Below are 14,753 nucleotides of genomic sequence, written 5' to 3' on the forward strand. Positions count from 1 at the left end.
GAGGTCTATAGAGCACATCCAGTTTTCCTTTCCCAATAGGGGTAGGATGGATTGTAGCGTGACCATCCGAAATCTTGTTTTCTTGACTGACTTGTTCAAGATACTGAGATCCAAAATGGGTCTCCAGTCCCCTGTTTTCTTTGGAACCAAAAAGAACTTGGAGTAGATTCGGATCCTTGCTGGTCTGCTGGCACTGGCTGAATGGCTCTTTTGCAAGCAACTTTGAAATTTCCAACGCTGCTTGATCCCTTTGAACGGGTGGAACATCAGGAAGGGATTAATCTGGTTGATTTGGAATACGAAAGAACGGAATGGAATAGCCTTCGGAAATGATGGACTGTACCCACTTGTCTTGAGTTAGGGATCGCCAGGCTTCTGGGTACAGTGACAATCTTCCCCCGACTGCCTCCGAAGGTGGACAGTCGGGCAACACCTCAGGGATGCTGGAAGGGCTTATCGGAAAAGGTTTCTCGATTGCCCTGGTTCTGTGGACCCCCCCCTGCCCCTAGGGTGACGTCTACCATTATTGTTCCCTCCTCTGCCTCTGGAGGGGAACCGACTCTGTGCGTCAGGCAAAGTCCCTTGAGATTGTTTGCGGAACCACATTTTCCCACTTTTCTGGCCTTTGGGGTAAGGCCTAGAAGGAGTAGAAAAACGGACTCCGACGGCAGAAAGAGTTTTGCCATCCGTCTCGCACCTCGTCAAGGTTTCTTTCACTTGAGGACCAAAGAGGGATGATCCATCAAACGGGGAATTAGTGAAAGACGTTTTAAAGGGGTCCGCAAAATTGCATAGCCGCATCCAGGCATGCCGGCGTAAGGCCACACCTGTCCCTGCGGCTCTGCTCGCTCCATCAGCCGCATATGAGAGGAGGCGCATGGAGGAGTTAGCTATAGAATTTAGGGTAGCCAGCTGAGCGTTCATCTTATCCTGAAAACCCGCAGCTGTAGGGTCCTTCAACATCTCACTCGCTTCCTTGATCAAGTCTCTTTGAAGACGAGTGAAATGGCATAGGTAGTTCAGCGAACGCATAGCAAAGGTCGCTGACGAAAACATCCGCTTCCCGTACCTGTCCATAGACCTAGATTCCTTGTTAGGAGGATGGACAGGCACCGAAGGATCAGCTAGTTCCTTCTTAGTGGCAGCAGCTACCACCATAGCATCCACAGAAACTCCCTTGGTCAGAAATTGCTTATCTGCTGGTGCTGTGATAAACTTTGAAGGTCTCCTGGGGGTGGGGGTCCACTGAGTCAGGAGCCGTCCAAGCCTTTTTTGCTACCACCTGCATGAGGGGGTCAAAGGGGACACCCAGGAGGTGGAAGGGCGAGAGCCAACGCCTCAAGATACACAGATTCATCCTCCGAAGGGTTAAGGGCTGGCCAATTTGCCCTCTGTTTCAGGATCTCTAGAATGTCTGCAAAAGAGACATCTTCAGAAGGGGAACGGGGAACCCTCGAATCCTCTAAATCTGTGTCAGAGGTGACAGACTCAGGTGAGTCTATGTGCTTCCTCTTACACTTTCTCTTCCTAGGGGCTCCCTGCCAATTCAGGAGAGGCCTCGGAAGAGGATGAGATCCCACAGGGGATTCTTGAGGAGCTGGCTCTCTGCGGTCTGGGATGAGGGAGTGAGCAGACATAACCTGAGGCACCGAAGAGGGAGGGACGGACGGAACCGACTGTGGAGTTCAACCCGGTTCCAACACACTCCGCATGACCTCCAAGGCACCCCTGTCAGCCAGAGCCAAAGGTCCCGCTCGAAAAGCTGAGAACCCCCCTCGGCACCGACAGTGATGGCTCCGAGGCCGATGTCGGAGCCGAACTCACCAGCGCCGAAGCACCGAGAGGGAGAGCGGGGTCGGACAAGGGTCCGATGCCACTCACCCCCTCGGAGCCGGCGAGGCAAGTCCGGCGCCGAGATTCTTCCAAGGAAGAAATCGGAGCCGACGACGGAACCAAAGACAATTGTATCGGTTCCGACGCTACCACAGTCTCTGTTCCGAAACGCCCCGGCTCCGAGCTCAAAGGAGTCGGAGGAGGAACATTTTGAGGGATAGGGTCAAGCATCGACTGATGAGTCGGGCTCTGAAGCATTTGGGCCAGTGCCTCGGACTTAAGAAGTCGACTCACTACCCTCTGAAGGTCATGATCCGAAAGCCTCGATGATCTAGAGGAGTGAGATCTATGGCTCCGTTCAGACAGCAAGGGAGACACTGGAGCCGAATGAACGGAGCCAAGGGACGGTGACCTGGACCTCTTTCTAGATGTCGGTTCCGATGGTCTGATCGGAGCCGACCCAGAAATTTCCAATGCCTCGGCTCCAGCCGGAGCCGAGGGAACCACAGAAGCTGCAGTTCGAGACTCATCGGCTCCAGCCGGAGCCGATGTAGTAGTAGGTTTCGAAGCCTTAGGCCTCGACTCAGAAGCTGGAGTCGAGGACCTAGAAGCCTTAGAGGGTTTGCCCGAAGTAGCAGTAGGGGAACCCTCAGGCTTAAGCAAACCTCTTAATATAAGTTTGTTTTTTCTTTCCTGCAGGACTCTAGGGCTGAAGCCATGGCATACAGCACAAGAGTCCTGCAGGTGTAAAGGTCCCAGGCAGTATACACAAGAAGTGTGACAGTCTGTCAGAGACATTTTCTGACAGCACGAGTCACACTTCTTGAAGCCTGAGACCTTTGACTCCTTAGACATTTTCAAGGAAAGTGTAACCACACACACACAAACACGCCGATTACACTGTCCACAAGGTTAACTAAAAAAAATTAGTTCTTTTTTTTTTTTTTTTTTTAGATCCCTAAAAAACACATACACTCCACTAAGGGGATGGAAGGGCCCGAAGGCCTGAGGGAAGAACTAACAAGTTCTTGAGGAAAAAAGGGTGGATAAACAGGAAGGAAATCCACTAAGTTAAGGGAATTAACTATAAAAAACTAAATTAAAGGGGTTTAATTTAACTATAGAGTAATCTATAATAACTGACCTGAAGCCGGTAGAAACAATACACCTCGATCGCTGTAGCGGCAAACGAGATCTGAGGTAATACCGCCTAGCACTGTGGGATATAAGGGGAGCCTCGAGCCGGTGGAACCAACTCTTGAGCTTTCAGAGTGGCCGAGTCGGAGCCGAGGTCGGCTCCGAACCCATCCAGCAAGAATGAAGGCGAGATAGACAACTTAACATCATTGTTTTCTATGAAGTTTAGTTGACCATCCCTCATCTACCTTACAGATGGTGACATCCAAAAAAAATCTATATTATGTGCAGAATAGTAAATTGTGAACTGCAAAAAATCACTGGTGTTATTAAGCTGAATATGGAAAGACTTCAAATGTTCTTCACTCCCCTTCCATAGAATAAAAAGATCTATGAAACATCTGTAAAAGGGAATCCGGGGGTTAGATGTTAAAAAAGTACAGTTTTGTACCTACCATAAATGTAGATGTCCGATAGGTATGCATCTGCAGTCCTAACATATGGGTTGTCCTGCCTCAGGCAGCCCTTCGGTCGGCCGGATTCCAAAGTCTGGGTCTGGCCTCGGCTGATGTCGCACTTCACCCGACGTCACAGCTGCTGGGGTATAAAGGCATCAGCCGACGCCATTTTCCTCAGTGTTTCTTGCCCCAGATGCCAGGTGCCCTCTAGGAAGGCTGAATTTGGATAAATGCAAATAATTCCAAACAGTAGAGAGCAAAAAATATGTATATACAAACAAATACACCATAATAGATTCCCCCAGCTAGCTAAAAGAGGGGTAAATACCCTAGGAATACCACAGAGGGGAAGGAGGGTGGGTAATCCTGACTGCAGATGCATACCTATCGGACATCTACATTTATGGTAGGTACAAAACTGTACTATGTCCTTCAAGGATGCATCTGCAGTCCTAACATATGGGTAGAATACCATAGCCAAACTGGGGGAGGAGGCACTAAGATAAAGATGGTGTAGTTAAGATCCCTTGCAAAATAGCAGTTGCAAAACCTGCTCGGGATCTGGAGTATAAAGGAAGATTATAATGCTTGGCAAATGTATGCACGGAGCTCCAAGTAGCAGCTTCTAAAATGTCTTTGGTAGCCACTCCTCGTAGGAAAGCTGTAGTGGTGGCTGTAGCTCTTGTGGAGTGAGGCCTCATATTTTCAGGAGTTGTCTTTCCATGAAAAGAGTAGCAAAATCTAATGTAATTTCCTATCCATTTTTAGATTGTCTGTTTTGAAATTGCTTTTCCTTGCACTCCTGTTGCATATGCTACCAGCAGCTGGTCAGTTTTGCTGTTGGTCTTAGTTCTGTCCAGATAGTAGCGTAATTGTCTGTGCACATCCAAGGTATGTAGTAGTCTTTCCCCCCTGTTCTGTGGGTTGGGGAAGAATGTAAGTAAATGAATGGCTTGGTTCAATGATACTCTGGAGACCACTTTTGGCATAAAAGTAGGATTAGTTCTCAGAGACACTCTATCCTGATGGAAGATAAGGAAGGGCTGTACTGCCATTAATGCCTGTAACTCAGATACCCTTCTTGCTGAAGTGATTGCTAGCAGGAAAGCAGTTTTCCAAGATAAGAACTGTAAGTCTGCTGTTGCTGCTGGTTCAAAAGGGGGAAGTGTTAACTTTTCCAGCACAAAGTTGAGATCCCATGTAGGTAAAGGTGGTTTCCTTGGAGGCTTTACATTTTTGATTCCTCTCAAGAACTGCCTGAGTAGAGGATGAGAGAAGACAGGAGGATCCATGTTGTATTCTGCTGAAATTGCTGATGCATGAATCTTAATGGAGGAGTAGGACAGGCCATTGTGGAACAGTTCTGCTAAGTATTCCAGGATGTGTGCTATGTTTGTCAATGAGACATTTTCTCCCTTTGCTGCACTCCAAATGAGGTATCTTTTCCATTTGGCTGAATAAGTTTTCCTTGTGGAGGGTCTGCGTGCCTCCAGGATAATGTCCTTAACCCTCTGAGATAAATCTGGTTTATTTTGTTTTATGCAATATTCCAAGCAGCTAGCTGCAGTGTTTTCAAGTTTGGATGCAGGGTCTTGTAGTTGTTCTGTGTTAGAAGTAAGGGACATAGAGGTAGAGGCCATGAGTGTGTCCGAGCCATGCTTCTCAGTAGCGGGTACCGATGTTGCCTTGGCCAGTCTGGAGCTATCAGGATTACCCTTGGCTGTTCCTCTGATCTTCAGTAGGACTTTGTACATCAAAGGAAGAGGTGGAAATGCATATGCTGTCAGGTTTTTCCAGCTGAAGGAAAGGGAGTCCACCCTCCAGGCAAGTGGGTGGTATACTCTTGTGCAGAATTTCTTCAATTGGTGGTTGTGTGGGGAGGCGAACAGGTCTATGTCTGGCATCCCCCATTTCTTTGTTATGGTTTTGAAGATATCTGGATGTAGCATCCATTCGTGAGCATCCGTGGTAGTTCTGCTTAAGGTGTCTGCTAGTGAATTTTCTTTTCCTGGTACAAATCTGGCCTGTAGTTGAATGTTGAGATTCAGGGCCAAATTCCACAGGTCCATTGCTATCCGGCATAGAGGGTATGAGTGTGTACCTCCCTGTTTGTTGATATGCCACATGACTGTGGTATTGTCCGTCCTTATCAGCAGGTGACCTTGTTGAAGGAATGGTCTGAATGCCTGGATTGCATGTTTCACTGCCAGCATCTCCTTTAGATTTATGTGTAGATTCAGCTGGTGTTGGGTCCATAGGCCTTGTATACACTTGTCCTCCATGTGTGCCCCCCAGCCTAGGTCTGAGGCGTCCGTGGTGATGGTCTGGCTTGGATGTGGTTTGTGGAAAGGCAATCCTCTGTTCATCTGACAGGCCTGAGCCCACCACAAGAATTCTTGTTTCAGGCATGGAATTATTGGAATCTGGGCTTCTAGACTGTGCTTGTGTTGAGACCATACATTCCTTAGGTACCATTGCAACTTTCTCATATGCAGCCTGGCATGGAATCAAAATTATGCAGGATGCCATGTAACCCAGGGCTTGCAGGACTTTCCTTGCAGTAAGCTGAGTTTGTGTTGTTAATGTCATGAAATAGACTGGTAGTTGCTTTTGTTTTTCTTCTGTGAGAAAAGCCATCTGAGTTGATGTATCCAGTTCTGCACCCAAAAATGTTATCCTCTGGGATGGTACTAGTCTTGACTTTTGAATGTTGACTGTGTATCCCAAGGCTTGCAGCAGTTGTATGACATTTTCCAAATCTTTTGTCAATTTTGTCTTGTTGTCCGCTTGTATTAGGCAGTCATCCAGGTATGGGTAAATTTGAATTCCCTGAAGCCTGCAATGAGCAATTACTGATGCCAGGCATTTCATGAATACTCTGGGCGCAGTAGATAAGCCAAAGGGCAATGCTGAGAATTGATAATGCTCTGATCCTGCAAGAAATCTGAGGTGTCTTCTGCAATCTGGTCTTATAGGGACGTGCAGGTATGCCTCCTTGAGATCTAGAGTCACCAGCCAAGACTCCTTGCCCAGCATGGGAAGAAGTTGCTGGAGGGTCAGCATTTTGAATTTTGGAACAATGAGGTATGTGTTCAGTGCGGACAAGTCGAGAATAGGTCTCCATTGATTTTCTTTTCTTGGTACAAGGAAAAGCCTGGAGTAAAATCCTTGGCCTTGTTCCAAAGGTGGTACCTTTTCTATAGCTCTCATCCTTAGTTAAGTTGTTGATTTGTCTTTGAGCCTCTGTTTTTTGGCTTGGTGGTAGGTTTGGCATTCCTCCCTTTTTTGGTAGAGTGTGGAAGTGAAACCTGTAGCCCTTGTCTATTGTTTGTAAAGTCCATTTGTCTCCTGTAATGCAATGCCAGTTGTCGGAAAATAAGGCTAGCTTTCCGCCCAAGGGTGCTAGCCAAGTCATTGTGTCTGTCCTGTGGAAGTGGTTGTAGTTGCATCTGTGGCCGCACTTCTCTGGTTGGCAGGTTGCCACTGACGTCCCCTGTAGGCAACCCTAGATTGACCTCTGCCTCTTGGGCGTCTATTTCTGCCTCTCTGTGCTCTGGAGGTGTCTGGAAAGGACCAATTCTTCGAAGGCCAATTTCTGCTAAACCTCAGAGGTTGGACCTGTAAGAAATCCTTGACTGTTTGGACAGATTTTGCTTTTTCTTCCACTTTCTTTAGAACCTCCTGAGCAGGGGAGCCAAACAAACTTTGTTTCTCCATAGGAGCATCTAGGAGTTTTGACTTAACATGGTCTGGTAAGGATTGTTCTTTTAACCAGGCATGCCTTCGAATCACTGCTCCAGTCATAGCTGATCTAAAAGAAGCCTCCAGTGCATCATAGCCACATTTTAAGAAATGATTACTGACCTGCTGAGAGTTATGTACCAAATCCTGAAGGGACTTGCGGTCTATAGGTTCAGGAGAGGACAGTTTTTTATTTAGCTGGTCTAACAAAAATTCCTGGTATTGAATCATGTGAAATTGACAGTTTAAGGCCCTGGCCGAAAGAGTAGCAGAAGTATAAACCTTTTTACCCCATCTCTCTAATGCTCTAGATTCCCTTTCAGAGGGAAGAGGGTTTTTGGCAGAGGCAGCTGCCACACCTTTAGGGCCCTGAGAAATGGTTTCTGGGTCTGCAACATGAGCCTTATACAAGTGGTAGTGTGTGTCCGGGACCCTGTAATATCTATCAGGCTTGGCAGGGGCCGGAGGAAGAGAATCAGGGGCAGTACTGGCATCATTATATGCATCATCAACCACTGATAGTACTGGAGGAATGGCTAAAGGCCTATGCTGAGGTAAGTGTAAAAAAGTCCTTAGCCTTTTCATTGAATCTGAAAAATCCTGGCCCTGCCATTGGAAGTGTTCCCTCATAGAATGTAGGGTTTCCCCAAAAGAAAACTCTTCAGGAGGAGAAGCAGAATGAATGGAGTCTTCTGCATCAGAATCCTCATAAGGAGAATATGGGCCTTCCTGGTGGTCTGAAATATCTGAGTTATCTGAGGAAGTGTCTGTAGAAACAGGTTTCGGGGGCTCCGTCCTAGGCCTCTTATCTGGAGGAGGTTGAGAGGCCCTGTCTGGGTGAGGTTGTGATCCCCTGATCAAAGAAATAAGATCCTCAGCCAGGCTGAGTATCTGGGAACTAGAGGTAGGCCTGTGTGATGCAGCTTTAGCAGGTAAGGCCTTAGAAGATTTAGCTGCTTTAGCCCTGGAAAAGGCCTTGATAGACATAGAAGCAGGGGGTCTAGCAGCCCCACGTGCAGGGGTAGAAATGTCTAAAGGAATAGTGTCTGACAAATCCTGGGTGCCTGCTTCTGTAGCAGTAATTTCAGTAGCAGATTCAGCCATGCTCTGTGAGGCCTCGGTTATCGGAGGCATGCTTTCGGCCGAAGGAAGAACCGAGGACTCGGTTTCAGCCGAAACCGAGACACTCGTGGTTGGCCTAACTGTGGTTTCAGCCGAAACCGCGGACCGCGAGTGTCGGTCCTTTTCCTTGCGCTTTTTAGCTAATTGCGTAGTCGGAGTCTCCGACGGCATTCTATACGCAAAAGCGGGACCAAAAAAACTCTTCTGCAAACTCCGACCGACGTCTAAGCGTCCGTCGGTTGAAGTAAACACAGGCTAGACAAGCTGATACGTCGTGGTCTGGGCCTAAGCAAGGAAGGCAGTAAGAGTGGAAATCCTTATGAAGTATTTGTTTCCCACAAGTTAAACAATTATTTACTTTGTCTGACATCGGCTGAGGCAAGAAAGACTCCCCAATGGGGTACTTAGCTTTTTAGAAGTCTTCGGTAGTAGAAATCTCTGGATCTGACCGACCGGCACTTGCGAACAGCTTCTGCTTCGGGCACCGCGCGGCAAGAAAGACTGAGGAAAATGGCGTTGGCTGATGTCTTTATACCCCAGCAGCTGTGACGTCGGGTGAAGTGCGACATCAGCCGAGGCCAGACCCAGACTTTGGAATCCGGCCGACCGAAGGGCTGCCTGAGGCAGGACAACCCATATGTTAGGACTGCAGATGCATCCTTGAAGGACATCTTCTGTTCCCAGGCCACCATGACTAGGTTTGCATAAGTATTGGCACAACTACTGCCCATAGCAACCCCCGACAATTGCCAACAGCAGGTTTCTTTAAACAAAAAAATATTATGCACAAGCACAATTTCAAGTAACATACATAAGAACTCTATTCTTTGAGGGGATAACTTACCGTGCCTCTGTAGCACTGATTTTACCATGTCTATCCCTTTATCATTAGGTATGCTCGTAAACAGTGATACTACATCTAGTGTGGCTACTAAACTCTTATTCAACATTTCTATTCCTTTTGTAGCCTCATACAAGTCCACTAAAAAATGTTCAGTATCCTTCAAAACATATGTAAAATCATTCAACACTTCTTTCAGTTCACCATCTAAGTATATAGAGATGGGTTCTGTCAGCCATCCTGCACCTGCCACTATTGGTCTAAACTTTGGGCTGAAGGGATCCTTGTGAATTTTAGGGAGACCATGTATCTGAGGAATCAAGGGATATTCTACTAGAAAAAACTGAAGTAATTATTTGTTGATGGAGCTATAGTCTAAGTCAATGCCTACACCATGACACTAACAAACCCTGGTACCTGGGTTTGTGGCTAAAGTAGATGAGTATAACTTCAGCACCAAAGAGTATGAATGCCAACTGCACAGACACTAAATGCACCTGAAGGAGTCAGGGTTTTTCTCGGTATCAAAGCTTCAGTGCCAACAATCTCAAGCCTCTTAACTCAGCACAAACAGCTGGTGTAGAACATTTCACAACTGGTACCAAAGATAACGGCATGGGTCCCACAAACGGCTCCAACACTCCCCATCCTGAAACAGAGACAAAGGCACAAACAGAAGAGGTAGAAGGTATGCATTCCTCTCTGGCTGCCCTGGCAATAGAGGATGCCAAGATGACATCAAGCTCCAGCTTGGCCTTTAGAAAGTTTGTCACCATCTTCTCCCAAGTCAAAGGGCAGAACGACTAAGCACAGACCTGGAAGACCTAAAAAAGAAGGAAAGGAGTTTAGAGTTTAAGAATTTAGACAATTCAAGCTGTTAGGAGAAGCTGCCCAGTCTTCCTTTAAGAGGTGAGTTAGATGAGCTTAAATAATTGAAGCTAACCAAAGCCAATGTGGGATATTGCTGGAAGGGCACACAGTGCCCTGGAAATCCTTGGTTCAGCTAAGGACTAACTTCTACTCTAGGGATTTTGACTGACAAAGGAACAGCAGAAAGCTTGTCCCTACTCTCCTCCAAACCTCTTTTCCCATTCTTCATCTTCTCAGGCATTATGTCTTCCTTACGATTTTCACCTTTTAGAACGTCCTTAATTGTTAGTATGTTCCTCCTATTCAGCAAAGTACACTGACAAAAGTTTTTACAGATACTGTAATCTGCAGTCCAATGTTCTAGCCCCAGGCAAACCACACAAATCGTGTGGGTCCTACAGGAATTCTATATCTGAACTTCTTGTACTAGGAAAAAAAAAAACAGATCTGCTCCCTGTCCATAATACCAACATTAATAGTAAGCAGACCAAATGAACAGCAACCAAACAGTCCATTTCAAACAAGAAAACAAAATGATAACTGCCAAGATCTAAAGCAGTAGTCAGAAAACAAGTAAACTATGTTCAAACAACACAAAGTAAGCACAACAGCAATGCCTGTATAATAAGAGTCAACTAGAAAAAAATATCAAAACTGAAAATGAATGTGGTACCTTTTAATACAGTGAGGAAAGTAAGCACCAAATAAAGGAAACTGTGAAAGTAGTGGAGGTGGGAATGCGAGGGACAGAAATGAAACAAAATAAATGTTTTTAGACCTGTCAAAAACTGATGCGAGAAAACCAGATAAAGCAGTCCATGAAAAGAAGACAAAAGTCGCACTGATCACCGAAATTGCTACACTTAGTAATTACAGTGTCGTCACATACAAGAATTTGCAGGAAGGAGGATACCAAAACAGTTCCAACAGTTAGAAGGAGCAATAGGTCTCATAAAAATGAATTTACAGCAGTACTTGGATACGCTACCAATACATGTAGCTCCATAATAACTGCAGGAGGAGTCAATTCTGGCCACATTGCAAGTGCTGCAAAGAGCACTTTTGGCTAGCATCAAACATTGAAACAATATCAATTTCATGACCATTCCTGTCATGGTATTAGAAAGCCAAACGACTTGGAGAAATTAAAACAAACTTCAAAGAAAACAATGCTACACTGGAATAACAGGGATGATAAACCTAAGGCTTCAAAAAAAAAAAAAAAAAGATTGCTGCACCACTGTTTGACACTCAAGACTGCGAACAACAGATTAAACATAGGGTAGAAATAAAAGAGAAAGTTGTGGTTAAGAAGTAATAGGAATTAGTTACTGGAGCTGACAAAGTCAAAAGTACTGCAGAATAAGAAGAATTTGACAGAACAAGAAAAGGCTCAACTACAGAGTGCTAAAAAGAAAATAAGGGTGTATTTGGATAATACACATGATTTGGGAAAGATGGCTGTTAAGCAACTCTTTTTCTAATAACTCCAGAGCAAAAAAAACTTTAAGCACAACGGCTTAGATAAGAGAAAGTAGAAAGGGTTGTCACCAAACTTAAGGAGCCTACAATAACAAACGACCAGAGATCCTTTACAGGTATTAGGAGATATTTCGGAAATTTTATGAAAGTTTGTACAAAGCAGAGGAATGTGGAGAAAAAGAAAGAGCAGAAATGGAAATATTTATGGAAGACTTAATTATGCTAATATTAGAGGAAGATGAGGCTCAGCAAACGAAAGTTACATTCCTACGATAACGATGAATCTGTGTTGTCTCTTTCCATCCGATTTAACCTGTGGGTTATCAGATCTGACAATGGTCACATTCCATACACTTCAGCCTGTCGAGCTCCACCTCCTCTACCCATAATCCCTTGCTCCTCAGTACTACCACAGATAGAGTTTGCCCCATGGTACCCCAAACTGACCATGCTTAAATTATATGGGGAAAAAAATGTGATGGACACCAACACAAGAGGGAAGAAAAACTTCCTCGACTTGGTCATCCCATGGTCAAGAGGCTCCCCAAAAAGGTAGGGGCTGCAGGGAGGGATGGTTGAACTACATGGAAAGAGACAACATGGATCTATTGTTATAAGTACATAACTCTGAAACATCCGATGGAGCCGACGGGGAGGTTGTCTTGTCGGTGCCAGCCGGAACAGACTTAGAAGGTAAATCCAGCACAGGAGTTGGCTCCGAGGATGGAGCCGACGGCTTAGTGGACTTTGGGGATTTCACTGGCTGTGAACTCTCTGCCAGTGAATCCTGGGGTTTTAACAGATCCCTAAGAATTAGTTTGTTCTTACGCTCCTGCAGAACTCTTGGACTAAAAGCATGGCAAATAGAACAAGAGTCCTGCAGGTGAACAGCGCCCAAACAGTAGACGCAACTAGTGTGCCCATCTGTCAGAGACATTTTCTGACAGCATGAGTCACACTTCTTAAAACCAGAAACCTTAGCTTCCTTAGACATGCTGTACTAAAAAAGGGAGGACTAAGAAGTAACTACTGACAGAAAAAGCAGTACTAAGCTAGACAAACACACCAGTACTATGCTAACTACAATATTTTTTTTTTATAACAATAAGAGAAAAAAAGAGAAAAAGGATAGCCTCCAAGTTAAACGGCTACCCTAGGGATGGGGGTAGGGGTGGGGAGAACTCTCTAACTTAAACGAGTTCTAACACAAGGGCGAGATACAAGAAAAAATAACAGCAACAAGTATATGTGATGGGGTGGTACATTTGGGATTTAAATTTGGAGTATCCAAAAATGGAATTGTATAGCCTCTGGATACAACTCTCAACAGCCAGGCATCTGAGATGATGGCATCCCAATGTTTTCTTGTGTAGAGCCAAATGACTCCGACTGCCTCCAGCATCAGACAGCCAGGCAACCCTTCAAGGCTGTTGAAAGTGCCTCCCAAAGAAATCTCTATAAAACCCTTGATTCTATGGGACCACCTCTGCTGCAGGGACAGAGACCACTGTGCTTATCCCTCTGCTACAGGGGAAACTCTCAGAAGGAACTTTATGGAACTGCTTCTGCACATTTTTGAAAAAGCCCCAGCCCCCCCCCCTCCCCCCGTTCCTACAGAAGGTCCATTGAGGAATCGCAAAATGTACTCCCACAACAGACAGAATATTCCCATCCTACTCACATCTGTTCACTGTATCCTTAACCTTGGGCCCAAAAAGAGAAACATTATCAAAGGGGGTGTTAAAGGAAACTCCACCCTAGAACTAAAAGAAAAATCAATTTTTTTCACTATATCTGTTTTCTGAGTTATTTTAATTCACTCTGACTGCTTCATATAGAATGTTAATGCATTTTCTTCAAAACGGCTGTCAATGTGGCTTGACATATTAATGTGATCTTATTTTTCTCTTTCCCATAATCCATTTCAAGTCTGCTTTATATAAGCTATGCTAGACATAAGGAAGTATTGGTGTATTCCCATGTCACTGTCATATAATGGGATTAGTGCTTGTCACTGTCATCTTGTATACCTTCTGTAACAGGACTGCTTCTTTTATTTCTTGAATGGCCTTCATTAGGGTGTGTCTCAGGGACTGTTTTATAGTATACTAAAGAATTATACTGCTGCAACCAAAACAGTTGCTAAATTGCAGGCCTTTGTTCAATGTACCTTTCTGTAGTCCAAGATGAATGCCAGCCCCTCCCCCTACACTTCGATAAAGGTGCTGACACTTTGCAAGAAAAATTGTTTTCTTATTTTATTGATATATATTTCCATTCAAATTAAATGCTATAATGTTTTTATTTGTTTATTTAGATTCCTAGATTAGTACTAGGCTAACTGCCCTTGGGGCCATTTTAAGCACAGCCAGTTACCCCATGTGAGAATCAAACCCTGCACTTTGTGTCTATAAGGTAAACATCTTAACCATTAAGCCAACTTCCCACCCATTTTCTGACTTTTCTTTAAATGTCACAGATATCTTTGATACTACTCAGCTTAAAATGTAAAGTACCATAAACGTTTAAAATTTAAAGCTCAGCATTTCAATACTGTGGTGCTACTTACGTAAAGTTGACAACTGCCTTTGCACCACTAATTGATCTAATTGCTCTGTTTTGCAATGAAAGGTATGGCTAGATTGGAAGCAGCTGTGAATCAGCCTAAGTTCTCTTCCTCTCTGCAATAAAGAAAATGGGAAACAATTTCACACCTCTCTGTCTTGTTTACAGCAGCCTGAGCTCCTGACTACAAACTTCTCTGTATCTGTGGTATGTCATGCAAGTGTAGACACATTACTATGAAACTTATGTGAGGACTTAAACTTAAAAAAAAAAAAAAAAAAAAAAAAAAAAAAAAGGGTGGTCTTTCCCTTCCCCGATACTAAAGTGAGGAAATGAACGTTTTTATAAAGTACAAGCAGGTTTCAGGTACCTACACAGTACTGGAATCACATTATAGGGAGAAAAGCAACGTAAGAGATGAGTTGAACTGTAGGAGAAGGTGGAGTTTTCCTTTAATAAAGGACGCATTGAAGCAGTCTGCAAAATTATACAGCCTCATCCAAGTGTGGTAATACATGGCAATGCAGGCGCCAGCGGCTCAGGGAAGTGCCATCAGCCACATTAGACAGTAGATAAATCAATGTGTTACCAATAAATTGCAAAGTGGACATCTGCGTCTCCAAAGTCTTTTAAGACTCCAAAGTCTTTTGAGACTCCAGAGTCTGCTGAGTCCACTTATGCTGTGCTGATGAGGTTATAAGAAG

The 14,753-nt window shown here is 44.7% G+C and overlaps 1 protein-coding gene across 2 annotated transcripts in view; it reads right to left on the reverse strand.

Moving 5' to 3' along the window:
• The window catches only part of ZMYM3 (zinc finger MYM-type containing 3), a 3,891,108-nt gene that overhangs the window by 1,495,550 nt on the left and 2,380,805 nt on the right, over positions 1–14,753 (reverse strand). The gene's annotated exons all lie outside the window — the stretch shown is intronic.

Source organism: Protopterus annectens, chromosome 14.part0 (genome assembly GCF_019279795.1).
Source record: "Protopterus annectens isolate FY-2018-M chromosome 14.part0, PAN1.0, whole genome shotgun sequence".
Lineage (NCBI taxonomy): Eukaryota > Metazoa > Chordata > Ceratodontiformes > Protopteridae > Protopterus > Protopterus annectens.